This window comes from Lutjanus erythropterus, chromosome 13 (assembly GCF_056507025.1).
Source record: "Lutjanus erythropterus isolate fLutEry1 chromosome 13, fLutEry1.hap2, whole genome shotgun sequence".
NCBI classification, from domain to species: Eukaryota; Metazoa; Chordata; class Actinopteri; order Lutjaniformes; family Lutjanidae; genus Lutjanus; species Lutjanus erythropterus.
Genome location: NC_139329.1, coordinates 9194997 through 9209498, shown reverse-complemented (window position 1 = coordinate 9209498; position 14502 = coordinate 9194997). Strand labels below are relative to the sequence as shown.

At 42.5% G+C, this 14502-nt stretch overlaps 1 protein-coding gene across 1 annotated transcript in view; it reads left to right on the top strand.

The window, feature by feature from the left end:
* Positions 1-14502, top strand: part of tspan9a (tetraspanin 9a) — a 230455-nt gene that overhangs the window by 65663 nt on the left and 150290 nt on the right. The window contains exon 3 of the mRNA XM_084734821.1: positions 7897-7954. The gene's annotated coding sequence lies outside the window, so the exon portion shown is untranslated. The remainder of the gene's footprint in view (positions 1-7896; positions 7955-14502) is intronic.

Below are 14502 nucleotides of genomic sequence, written 5' to 3'. Positions count from 1 at the left end.
AACAGACTGGAAAGCGTTTAGCACTTAAGCAGCTCTTTCTGTCTTGATGACAAAGCAGAACCTTGCTGCAGGGTGTACAGGCTGGCCTTAATGTTTGGAGATTTGTTTTCCTTTCTTTGCCCAATGAGAGGCTAATCGTCGATAATCACAACAAGCCTGCCTGAGGGCCTTCATACAGTTTATCCCTCCTCTTCTAACACTGTTCGCTCTGAGCCACATGTTTCCCAAAGAGATAGCCATCTGTTCCAGGGGCGCCACATATTCTGCTGGAAACCTAAACTTCAAGACTGTTTTGAAGGGCGAGCGTTCTCTTATACACAAAAGGTTATTGTCTTCTCATTACAGATAAAGGTGTCAAATGCGTTTAACCAGTTTTCAAGCCAGTTAAACATAAAAGTCTCATTCAATTAAGTTATATTCCCTGTCCTTGTTTGTGTCTTGCGCTTGTTTTGTGGGAGTCGTGCAAGACAAGAAGTTTTTAATTGGCTCATTTTAATTTTAATCTGGCTCTCGTGGCCCCATCCATCTCCAGTTCTTGGCTCTTTGAAAGACCACATAAATTCTGCATTCTGCAATGCCACGCACACACACACACACACACACGCCTCACATACAGACCAACCATATTAATATTACTCTGACCAGCTATATTATGAACATTTTGCGGTGCCCCATACTTCACATCAGCTCAATTTGCGGCCTATTCTACAGTCATTTCTTTGAAGCGTGAGTGGTAAAGAAGCGTAGCCGTGCTGGTGATTTGCCCGCCCATGGCGTTGTGTGTTCGACTGCTCGGCTTTCACAGATAAATGATGCTGTGTGAGTTGACATTCGGGCTGATGAGATGGAGCAGAGCTGTCATAACTCTTCCTCACCCGCACGCAATGAACCTTGGCCCATAACTGACCCCTGAACCCTCCCTAACAGCGCCTGCATGTGTCTGTGGCATCCGAGTGTGTGCAGCGATGTGGGCAACATCACAACACACAAGCAATGAATGTCCAGACGCAGTAATTGTCTTTTGAATTGACTATTTAGAAGAGCTGATAAATTGCGACTCATGGTGAAATAATAGACTGTTGAAGCTGATGATTACTGCCTTCATATATGAAAACATAGAATGGAAATTTAAAGGTGTAGCAGCAAGCTAAATGGAAACAAGCCCATTATTGCAATCACCTTGACAGCCCAAACTCTATTTCCTCTCTGTTCTGTTTCCAATTGATGTGCTCTGTACTGTAGCTATGCTGACAGCTTTTTTCACTCTCGATGTAGAAAGTAATTGCATGGTTAAAGCTGTCCATTGAATTCTGTGCTGCCTCTTATAATTCAGCTTCTGCAGGAACCTCCAGGCGCGTATCTCATCACTCAGCGATGCCACACAGTTTGGCTTGCTGCCAGGACCTACAGTAACTCCCCGCAGCCCCGCAACTTGACTTCCACACACATCAGCCTGCAATCAGAGCTCAGCCAAGCCGCCCACTGTCTTGAATTACACAGCAATTCACTCTTGATAAGTACCTGCAGCTTATGCAGACTGATGGAAGTCGTGGTTTCCGCGCTGGGCTGGAAGTCCAGTAGACTAAAGAAAAGTATAGCCAGAGTTAAGCTGTCTGCCTCAGCCCAAGATCCCCCTGTTTTCCGTTTTTCATTTTCACATCCCCGTGGTGCCAGAAGAACAGCGTGTGGATCTGTGTGTGTGTGTGTTGCACTGCCGCACGTGTTTGCTCAAGCATCCATGCTGCTTGTACGCTCCGTGGAAGGGGATCTGTTTTGGCCCCTTTCCAGCATTCCTGGGCAGAGGCGTCATGCCCTTCATGCCACATCCCACTGTGAGCGGTGGCGTGAAGAGGCGAAACTGGGTGAGACCGAGGCACGACGGCAATGTAAAGAGATGAGGAGCAGAGAGTCCGATCTTACCGGCGCAGCTGTCGAGGATTTGGAAAGTAAAGTTTTCTCCCCTCTGGCTCTGTGGAGCAGGATTAAGTCAGGGCAGCGCTCACTGTAGAGAGGCTGTGGCCTGAGAAACCTTGTCATGGGCAGAGGATACAGGGAGGGAACGATGGTAGAAAAAGATTGATCTGGACAGACTGATGTGGAGGGACAGCTGTTGGGTGCAAGTGTCCTGTGGAGGAAAAGATAGATGGGCAGGAGAGAGATAGAAATAAGGCGAAGGAGGAGAAAGGTATGCAGAGTCATTTATATAGATGATGGTCTTTTTGTTTACCCTCAGGGCTGTGTTAACACAGCAGAGTCAGCAGTATGGCAACTGCAGTACACGCTAGATTTCTTACATCTACCTTTACACTTAGATACGCACACGCTGGGCTGCTAGACATGTATTTGAACCCCAAGGCTTAGCCAAGGAACGATCAATAGCCTGTCAGCTCTGCAAACCAAGGAGTGATACCTTCATTTTACTCGGATGTGCTCCGTTCCACGTCCTGTCATTTCAATTTCGCTGTCCCCTACCCAGCCTGCACATGGAACAGAGATTAAGCATGTCTCAATTGATGCATTTGTGCGAGCATAACAGATTGAGTGCGGGATGGATGGATTGCTTTCTGCAGAACGTTGTTCATTATCCTTATAAAGTGTAAAACCTGGGATGGCATGATTCATGGAAGCGCAATGAAGCTCACAAAAAGCCAAAACGGTGTGCTTCACACTTATTTTAGTGAATGGAATGGACTTTTGGCATCCCTTCCTAAAAAAATCACTGAAATCGGTTCAATTAGGCAAGTCAGCAGCATTGCCTCTGATATCCCTGTCAGCCAATCGTTATCCAGTTTTATGACTGTTTACATTTATTTAATAAATACTGGGGCTGTCCTCCACTCAGAATTTCATCAGGCGAATCAGATTTGGCTGTTCAATGCAAAGATTTGATGATTTGTTCTTTTTTCCAGTTCAGTGCACCACAGTAAATTCCTATGTCAGCTGACATTAGTATGTTTTACCAGTGAGACTTACATTTTAATGCCTTTCTTCATCATCTGTCATATGAAAACATCAGATTTCCACACTAGGTCTGAGCAGATGGATGACAGCCACTGATGGCCGAGCCCTCCTCCATCAAAACATCATGATTTGTGACTGTGTTTAAGATAATGTTTTCCCTCAGTTGCCATAAGGCAAGGTTCCATATTTGACATGTGGGAGAATAAACAGAAGCTGTTGCTGCTGGTCACTGCACTTTACATTATGTGTCAGTAGGGGTGGGGGAAATTTTCGATTCTTAGATGCATCGCGATTCGGACGTGGACGAATCTGAATCGATTCACAAACGTCCAAATTTCGATTATTTAAATCTGTTAATTAAAGTGATACAGAAGCTTCTAAATAATGTGGAACTAAGAAGCGCGGTACGCGTCATCGCCGGGACACTTTGGGACGCGCACCTGGAGCGACACGCGCACAGCGGAAAACAAACATGGCCGACCGGCAGCCACCTCGCCATGAGGTCCGTACAGCTCCTTCTAATTTAAAAGCAGCCGTGTGGAAACACTTCGGCTTCTACAACGTCGACGGCGGAAGCAAACTGGACAAGAGCCACGTTATATGTAAGCTGTGTCGAGCTAAAATAAAATACTTTGGCAACACAACAAACATGAGAAGCCGTAACTCGATTCCACCCGACGGAGGACTCGGGGAGACGGCAGGCTGCTGTTGCTGCGGCTACTAGTGGCTACTGTTGGTACTTTCCAGTTTGCACATATTTCCAATAGTTTAATAAAATATAATCGAAATGAATTCTTATTACAAATGCGCTGTTTTTAAAAATTGCAAGTGACGAATGCTTATTCAGTGAGACAAAAAGAAATGTGTTTGTGAAAAAGTGCATCAATATACATAAAGATGCATCAATAATCGTTTTATAATCGAATCGTAGCCCCTGAATCGTAATCGTAATCGAATCGGCAGGTGCCCAAAGATTCCCACCCCTATGTGTCAGTGTCCTGCTTATTATTTTCTTATTAAACCTGCCCGGGTAAATGAACCCAAGACACTTGGTTACATTGGAGGCAGCTTTGTTTCTTTTTTGCCATTAGTGTTACTTTCAGTCATGTCATTGTTATGCGCTTTTCTTCGTCAGTATAACTACCCAGCTAACTTTGTTCCAAGCTTCATCCTCCTTGTTCATGCACAAAACCCCAGCGCACCATAGAGCATCCTTCCTAGACTGCTGACAGCAGAGCGTCACATGTGCTCTGTTTCCATCACTCTCCTCTGCCTCCATCACAGTTAGTTTTATGGTTTGTGGTGATTTTTTTAAAGTTTACGGCCTGTCACACAGTTGCACTGGTCTGTGTACAATGACGCAGCTGAAACTTGTTTACCAGCCACTTTTGTTATTACTCTAATGTATAATTCCTCACTGAAATGTTCTCCCTGTGCATTTTTGTAAGCTTCTGTCTGTTACTGTAATGCACACTGAGTGAAAACAAAAAAAAGACAACTGGACCTGAAGAATCTCAGTTGTTCGAGGGGTCTCCGACTGATGATTTGAATCTTCGACTTTCACAGGGCAGTCCTAATAATTACCTTATATATGAACATTTCATTATCAGAGTTATTACTGTCTAGAGCTGTTTTGCCTCCTGGCTTGTCCGGCAGCGCTGCGTTTCTTGCCGGAGAGCCAGCCGTTCTCAGCTGACTTGCCGATGTGTGCCAGCGCTGGCCGACACCGCCTCATTCACAGCTGTGTGAGCTCTGTGTACGCCACAGCTGCAGGGCTCCACTCGCTCCCATGAGACAAATGATACCCCATTACCGCACACAGCACAGCAGCGCCGTTTCAACGCCTTTCCAAATGCTTTCTTATTAAAACAAGGTTATTTGTTTTCGCCGTCCTTCTTGCAAGGCCACATATTGTACGTAAAATCTGTAGAAGAAAAAAAAAGACACTTTGAGAGCATAAAGTGTTCCCCTGAGTTAAAACTCAATTTCTTTTTGATTCTTGATTTGTCTCAGCTTGGAGAACAGAGGACCGTGTGTGTTGGAATGCCAAGGTCAGCTTTCCTCCCCTGTCGGATCTTGAGGAATTGTGTTTGAATGCTAACATGCAAACACCCACAAAGCTGTGCAGAGACTTTCCGCGCGTGTCCACAGTGTAAAACAGAATGTCATGTATGTCTCTCAGGATAACTAGCTTTCATCGTGGTTGCTGCACACATCTGAGCACATGTGCTCATACACACATGCTCCACATGCTGTATACAGGCACAAATGGGGTAAAGGGCCACAGATGGTAAATATAGCTCATAGGGAGTGAGTGATCACATCTCAAGCCAAATTACAGTCTGTTTATAGCTATAGGACCATTACTAACTCTGCTGTGCGATGCCTGATGACCAGAAACCAACATCTATCTCCTGAGCGTGACTTAGTGTGGAAATGTTGCTCCAGCGTGCTGCTAAATGAATGCTGACAGCCATCTTGCTTTTTTCCATGGCCACTGTTTAGAGTTGGCCGTCCAGTTGGCTGTCCGCAGTCCCCTAGGGAGCAGGAAGGAGGCAAGCTCGTAATGATGTAATGTAATTATATTTGTCTTGTTCCGCATTCTGTCAATGGAGCCTTAATTAATTTTGCCTACTAATGGGAGGAACAAACTGTCTTGTTTTTGCCTGCTGTGTCACTCTTTGGTTTGTTCTGATTTCATTCTGTACAGCGTTCTCGCTCTATTGATCCCTCCATTTTTCTCCTTTTTTTCCCCCCTCCTCCTCTTGTTATCTCTCTGTTTTCTTGGTATCTATCGGTCCTCACACAAACATTGTGCTCGTTCTCTCCTCACCACTTATCTTCTCTCTGTTCCTCTCTGCTGTTGTGCCTGCCCACCCAGCCACACAGTGCTTTTCACTCTCCACCTGACCTTAGGTCTTTTGACATTGTATCTTTTGGTAGAAATTGAAAACCCTGAAGCCAATTCATTCTGTCTTGTCCTCGCCTTTAAATCCTTTATACAATAAATGTGTTTATAGTGAAAAGAGGTGCTGAAAAGGTGGGGAAAAAACAATTCTGACTAGCAATGGTGTGCGTGCACTCGTGGCTCCCTCACAATCAAGCTCAGAGGACTCAGACAGTGTGCTTGAATGGATGTTGACTTTGCATTGTCCCTCAGCCCAAACCTCCTCTTGGGTGTGAGTGAATATTTCAGCTCTTCTCAAATCTCAAAAAGATAAACCTTCAATCGAGTGTGCTGAACTAAAAACATAAGCTACCATCACCAGGGCAGGAATTTCACAGCTGTCATGGTCATCATGGTCCTTCCTGTCCACTTAGTTTTTAGACGCTGTGTATTTTGTTGAGATTCTGATTGGCCAACATCAGACTGGCAGCAGAGACAGAGCAATTAAGATGAGCATAACAAAAAGCAGTGTGTGAATATGCACAGTCAACATGATAAAAACTTCCTTTACTCATAAAGCCTGATGTTACTCTACAATTCTGTGCTTTACACTGCAGACCAGAGTCTCTGCTAACAGTGACAAACAGCTAGATCCACATTATATAGACTCGTCTCCTCTTCATCGTGCTGCTGTTGCAGCGTCTCTCTCTCTACTGGAACCCGTTTCTGCCAATGTGATGAATAAAAAAGATGCTTTAAATCATTATAATGAGAAATTTTCTCAGTATAATGACTTATTATCTCAAGATAATGAGTTGGTATCTCAAAGTAATGAGAAACTTTCTCATTATTGTCCAGCGTCCCTGTACTTAGTGTTAACAAATGAAGAAGAAAATGAATAAAAATATATTCATCCCTAATCCTTAAATTAAATTCATTACATCATTTCCATGGACTTAAAGCTTGTTTTATTTGATGGCCTTTGTGCCCACACAAAATCGACAACACCAAAGGCCAAGGAGCATTGCCCCAACAATAATGAAATTGCAGGCCTGATCATCACCATCCTAACAGAGAACATGACTTTGCTGCACACAGATAGTCCTTTTGGCAATTGCAGTGGCCGTTATCCTTCGGTGAGCTTATGCAGCAGCTTCTACAAGAGACAGAGGGGAAACTTTAGCCACAATTCCTCACAATAAAATGGAAATGAAAGCAGCGGCTGTGCCCTCATATGTCATCCTGTGGGGAGAAAAGTGACCCCTCTTGTACAAGATTGAGGTGCTAAATCAGCCTGCAGACACCTCCTGCTCCTCTCATCTGAAGGTGCTCCTGGAGAACCATCATTCATGCTGGAGAGCGAGCACGGCGCTTTGATATTCTGTGTACCTTGCCTCGGCCGGGCTGCTTTTTGCGACCGTGTGTTTTTGCACTCCTGCATGCGTTTGATCTCAGTGGTGTTTATCACAAAGACAGAACTGAAAGATACAGAAAGAGAATTGCATATGTGTGCCGCTACATAGGTGGGAAATGGACAGTTGGGTTTGCTTTCATGGTTCACCCGTTCACCTCGATATGTTGCCCCGTGATCATGTTGAGAGTTGGCTTTTTGTGCTGCAGCGTGCAAGGTCACACTCCGAGGGCTTTATCGTCTTCAGCGACGGCTCAGACCAGCTGGCCGACTGTTCCGTAAAATCACAGGGAGACAACTTTAGTGTACTGCTGTGTAACCTGCAGTAAACACACTCTGCCCGAGGTTGCATTGTGGATGCTCTTCAAATTTTAATAACAACTCCAGGCTGTTCTGATACAAGTTTTTATATTCCTGTTTTATTGTTTGAATAAGCTTGTTTCTCTAGGACATTATAATTCATGGGACTGAGTGGAGTGGAGGTTGGGAATACAAGATTGTTGAGGAAGCTCACTGTTGACAGATTCAATAAACGGAGGAGTATTTAAATAAAAAGGCACAAATGTATGAATGATATTTCAAACATAAGCAGACAGTAAGACAGGAAACTGACTTATTCATGGTTGTTTTTTTGCAGACTTTTGACCTCCCCAGTCTGAGGTGCAGACAGTCTCTCTTCCTTCCTCCCAGGAAAGGTAAGATTTCTCCTTTTGCATGCCACACCCCTCCTCCATCTGGTACGACAATCTGTTAACATCGCAGCAAAATGAAACTGAGAGCCTTTAATTACCCAGGAGGATTTGATAGCACTCTTCCCTGAACATCTCCCGTGTATTGCTCTGTTTACTCAACAAGCCCCCTCGGATGGAAAAACTCACATTCAAATGTTTCTTTAATTTCAGCCCGCACCGTCGCGCCTGGGACCACCCCACGTGCCAATTTGATTCGGATACAGATGTAGCAAGGTGGATAATCTTATCCAGATTACAGTAGACCTACATAGACTTGAGGGTGAATCCGTCTTCCTGAAAGTGGAGGAGCCACACCGATAACTACCCGCAACTCCCTGCTGCACGGTACCTGCGCTTCAAAGAGAAGCTGAGCTTAAAGGGGCTAACTAAAATTAGCCGGGTAACAGATAACCTGTGCCTTGAGATCAAAGCGGGGCTGAACTGTCAGGCTCTTGAACGGCGCCTGTGGTGGCAGAGCCAGCAGAAGGTGGAATGTAGAGCGAGCGAGACACAGAGATGGGCAGAGAGTGAGAGAGGCTGCAATGCTATTCATGCGAGGGGATGAGTGTTCAAGAGGCCCCGTATCGAGGTGTAAAGTTCCGCTGCAGGAGATTATTCACGGGGGTTTTGCACTGAAGGGGGTCAAGGTTTTGTGAGGTGCACATCACGCTCAGTTCCACAGTGCATCTCTGTTACCCAGAAGCCCAAGCATCCTGCAGTAGGCTTCACAGTGCTTGCATGTTTGTGTGCATTTGAAATGTGAGAGCTCGTTTCTAGTACGATGCTTTGGATATAGTTCATATAAACTAGTTCATAAAACTAAATTTAGAACCACCTCAAGTCTAGAGCAAGCATCTCCATGAGTGACAGGAACTTTTTAGATCTGTTCTCTGATTCTCAATGGCCAGTTTGTCCTGCTTCAAGCTGTGGAATAAGTGCTCTTTACCTCAGCTGTTCCATACATTTTGTTCTTTTTCAGACTCAAGAACTTAAGAACTCTTTCTTTGATGTCACCCATCATGCATTGGTTTCTTACTCTGGGAAAGTGGGAAAAACAGTAGAATTCTCTAATCCTGAATCTCTGCACTATCTTTTTACCAAATGGCCACATTTCAGCCATTTATTGTATATGTATCTCCTTTAACTAATGCAATATTCATTCATTTTAGTTGCTGAGCCTCCCCTAAAACTGTGTGAAGCCCCCCTGGTGAGGCCAGCCTCCCACTTTGAAAACTTTTAATTTAAAGCAATTTTAAACCAGACTTTATTTAACACTATAAATTATGTATGATATTTTTTACAGTATTTTTTTCATACAATTGAACTGTTTGTGAGTGTTTACTAGATGCTAGATACTAGATTTACTAGATAGCTAGATGTTTCAACCATTCTCTGTTACTTGTAGTTATCTATGTCATCTGTTGTGTTCATTTCTGTTCTATCACAATAACATTCATCCATTACATTTAGCTTACAGTTGACACTTCTCTGTTCACTTGCTTATTAATTTTCACACACAGTCAGTCTGAACACCTGGTGTTCAGGTTTTATTGTTGTGACTGTAACTGCTTTAGATTAAATCATAATTTATATTTTTACAAATTAGTCAGCTTACTCCACAATGTCTCCATGCATCCCCTGGCAACAGCAGTTGTAGTCCTGCATTCAGAATTGTACTTAAGTAAAAGTACAGAGGTATAATCACCAAATGTGGTAAAAGTATCTGAAGTAAAAGAACTGATAATGCAGAGAGAAGACTTTCAGATCTTATTACCTTGTATTATTACTTGATATAATTATTTATGCACTGATGTGCAACATGTTCAAGTTGTGGCTGCACACTTACTTCACAACTTTATTTGTATACACTACCACTGAACACCAATTTATCACTTTTTATTTAGTGATTATATGTTTGGTAGGTAAATTCTTAATCTACAAATGAACTACAAATGAATGAACTACACTGCCTGGCCAAAAAAAGTCACACACTCTAATATTTTGTTGGACTGCATTAAGCTTTGATTATGACATGCATTGGCCATTGCATCATTTATTTCTGTCCACAGTTTCATTAATTTTTCACCAAGATGTTGTATTGATGATGGGAGAGTCGGACCGCTGTGTAAAGCCTTCTCCAGCACATCCCAAAGATGTCAGTGGGGTTAAGGTCTGGACTCTGTGGTGGACAATCCATGTGTGAAAATGATGTCTCATGCTCCCTGAACCACTCTTTCACTATTTGAGCCTGATGAATCCTGCTGTTGTCATCCTGGAATATAGAGAAGAAAAAATCCATTTATGGAAAAACCTGCTCATTCAGTATATTCAAGTAGTGAGCTGACATCATTTTTTGGCCTCATAACGTTGCTGAACCTCGACCTGAGCAACTGAAGCAACCCCAGATCATAACACTGCCCCCACAGGTTTGTACAGTAGGCACTAGGCATGATGGGTGCATCATTTCACCTGCCTCTCTTCTTACCCTGATGCCCCCATCACTCTGGAACAGGATAAATCTGGACTCATCAGACCACATGATCTCTTTCCATCGCTCCAGAGGCCAATCTTTATGCTCCCTAGCAAATTGTTTTTTTCTGATAAGCCTCACTGATAAGTGGTTTTCTTAAGGCCACACAGCTGTTTAGTCCCAAACCCTTGAGTTCTCTTCACACTGTGTGTGGAAATGCTCTCACTTTCACTATTAAACATAGCTGCGAGTTCTACTGTTGATTTTTTATGATTTAATTTCACCAAACGTTTAAGTGATCTCAGATCATGTTCATTCAAGATTTTTTCTAAACACATTTCTTCCTTGAGGATGATGGTTCACCACTATCCTTCCAGGTTTTAATAATGTGTTGGACAGTTCTTAACCTAATTTTTGTAGTTTCATCAATCTCCTTAGTTCTTTTCTTTTTTCCTTTGCTTGATGCAGGACAATAATTTGACCCTTCTGAAACTGTAACACTTCTGTAATATCTTTTCCACAACCCCAGGATATGTCTTCTGACATGGTTGTTTAAGAAATGAGAATGAAAATGAGAATCACTTGTTACCAGCTGAAACATATTAATCACTGCACTAATTATCCAATGGAGGGCTCGTAACTATTTGATTAGGTAGTTCCAGGTGGTGACTTTTTTTTTGCCAGGCTGTGTATAACTGTCATTTAATGTAGTAGAGTACATCAAAATTGAGTTGAGTAAATGTACAGTTACTGACAGGTCTCAACTGCTCAGTGAGTCTGAGCTCCACTAATACTTTAATGGTTTTAAGTAGCCTTAATTTCACTAAATCCCTTTTTTTATGATCAAGTGTACTTCTCCTTGAAAGATCAATATACTGTTAATCATGCCATCTTGTTATTGATTTCCTGCTTTAATTAAGCATTGGCAGCAGATTACAGACACCCTTTTGTAGCAGATCAAACAACATTTTTAATTAAATTAGTCTACTAAATTGCTTAAATATAGCAGTGTGATAATGCCAGTTCCATATCATGCTACGTTTTAACTAAGATTTCTATTGTGGAAAAAAAAAGTATTAACAAGTAATAATTTTTAAGAGCATTTGTATTTAATTGAAGGAGCACTTGCCGCCTCTGCTTGCATATCAAAGCGTCTCTGTAATTTACATAGACGCACAAGATAATGCAAAATCAGATGATAACTTCAGCGTCCTCCATGATTTTAATGCTGTCTGCAGGGATACAGTTGTATTTTCAGTTGTCTGTTGTTTACAGTTCTGCTTTGGCTTTGACATCTCCAGCTTTACTGTGGATGTTTTTCACGTCTCTTTCGAACTGTCAGAGATTGAATCTACATCTCTGGAACCAGACGTACCCTGCCGCTTGTCCCTTTCTCGCTGTGGAAGCTTTTAGAGAGTTTCTGTGCAGTAAAAATAAGACTGCGAAAGAAAGAGCTCAGTGTTCAGCGTGATTAAATGTGCATTTAGGTGAGAAAAAAAACAACAACAAGAGAACATTTTGAAACAGGGTTCTTTGGCAGTGTGAATGTTGCTGTACATCTATAATTATTGTGTATATGTACTGTACGTTCTATTTGTGTGTGCCCTTCAACTGGCAGATCATTCAGTTATATTTACAGACAAAGACGCTCTGAAGTAGGTTTCACCACTCTTCAGCCAGAGGTAACAGCTCCTCCTGGCCTCTCTGACCACTAGTGGCCTTGGAGCACAGTACAGGCAAGATTAGAAACTGGGGGAGTGCTGGTGTGTGTGTGTGTGTGTGTGTGTGTGGGGGGGGGTTATTGATATCCCTCCTGTTGTGCTTGCTGAAAGATACTGACTGATGCTATTCCGCCAGTGAACCATTTACATATTTATTTCCCCAGCCAAACAGCACCACACGCACCGGTGGCCACTGGAGACCTTATATGCCCGTCTTTAATTGGCTATTGATTGACTCTGCTATGGCAGCGGGAGACAATAAATTACCGCCTGCTTGAGAGAGGGAGGTGCCAGTCAAGTTGAGCGTGGGGGTGCCAGTGTTATTCACTGAGTGTCAAATATGTGTTTGCATTATTTATACATCTCTCATTTTTATTTATGTAGCGAGGATCGGTGACGCAATACACGTCGGAATGATGGCAATACAGGGTCCCTCTTGGACACGCTTTATTTGCATAGGTCAATGCACATCGGCCCTCTTTAGAAAGATGGTGTGAGCTTGCAGAGAAAGAAGTATATTTGGAATGGATGAGCAATTCAGTTTGGGTTTGAGAGCCTTCATTTGACATGAAATTGGTTTCCCATCTTCATTGACAAAAGAAGTAATGCAAGATTATGTACTGTATGTATGTGCTTGCATGCAGGGCGTATGAATTGGTTGTCTCATAGTAATGCAATATTCCAGTCTGCTGAATGAATACAAATTAAGAGAACATAAATGTGAGCAACGTTTTCTTTAAGTTGCGCCCAGCAAACATTTCACAGCATTTGCAGTTTATTGCACTTGTCTAATAGAGCTCAGAAGAGTGATGTTAGAGAGGGGAGAGAGATTTCTTAATTTCTTCAGGCCAGGAGGGTAATTATTCCGCCTGGCCGTGCCTGAGTGGAGCCTGATGCTGAAGAGCTCATCAGAGCCTTATTGCAAAAGAAGTCCAACTTAACCTTTTCTCCAGTCTCAGTAATAAATCCCCAAATCTTATTCGATAAAGATGGAAAAAGTCAACTCAAACTAGTTATCCAGAAACATTTCTGTGATTTCAAACTTCTCGCCAGTGACAGATGTGGCTGGAGGCTAAGGTTGGGCTGATGGATGATGCCATAGTCTGTCACGATGCCTGACAATCATCGTCCACGGAGCCCTCAACCAACCTAACATTGTGATTTAAAAGTGCCTTAGAACTCATGAATATGTATTTTAAGGTCAGCCAGAGAGTACAAAAATGAAGGTTGAGTTTCTTTTAATAGCAACTTGCATCTGATTTGGAAAAACAGCATATGGTCTTGTCCAATTTGTGATTAATATCCAACAAACACAGATATGATAAAGTCGTCTATAAAAGAAAGTACATCAAAACGAAATCAATGATATCATCGTCCATTGCAGTGACTCACTATGTACATCATCATGTACCTACTTAGTAGACATCACCGAGCTCTGCTGTATGCATTATTTTCAGGTCATCCAAGTTGTCGATATCTCTCAAATGCATTGACTGAATTTCTTGAAAGTTGACACAAAAGTCCACTTGAATTCAAGAATGAACTGATTTGTTTCTGATGGTCAAAGTCACTGTGACCTCACAGAACGTGTTTTAGGGCAAAACTCAAAATTTCATATGATAATTCTAAATTTCACTCCCTTATCTAATAGGATAAAATGATGATGAAGTGATGACATTTTATGTCCAAAAGGTTGAATTCAACTTCACTGTGACATTATGATGTTCAGCTATCAGTCATCTGTTCTTCTTTGTAAAAATAGTCTGTAAGTGAAGTTTCTCACTGGAAATTATTCACTGGACTGATACATGATAATATAGTGATAACTTTCTTTACAAAAATAAAATAAAGCCAGTGTTATACACAATTATACTCATGCTAAATTGATGTACATGAGAATACTGTAAGATTAAAATACATACAGAATAGTGAATGAATCCTTATCTAAACTTTTATGTAGCACTTTGCACACTCAGCTAATGCAGCCACAACCAACTGCACAGCTAGCACCAGAGCACAATGAGGTGTCACTCACAAATGACCACACACACATTCTCCCACAAAGGTTAAACGGCCACCCTGCCACACAGACTCACACACACACACACACCTCAGACATTTCAACCACTTGATTATTTCTTCAACCTGTTGCTTTGTTCGGTCAGTCAGCCAGTACATCCGTTCAAACTGCTTAATTTAACCAGCCGGCGGAGCCAGAGGAATCTGTGAGCAGAATTCCTCCGCTCCGTCATCCTGCAGCCATGCTGCTCCTCTAGGCTGGGAACTATCCCGGGAATGTCCCCTCCTGCCGTGTTGCACAC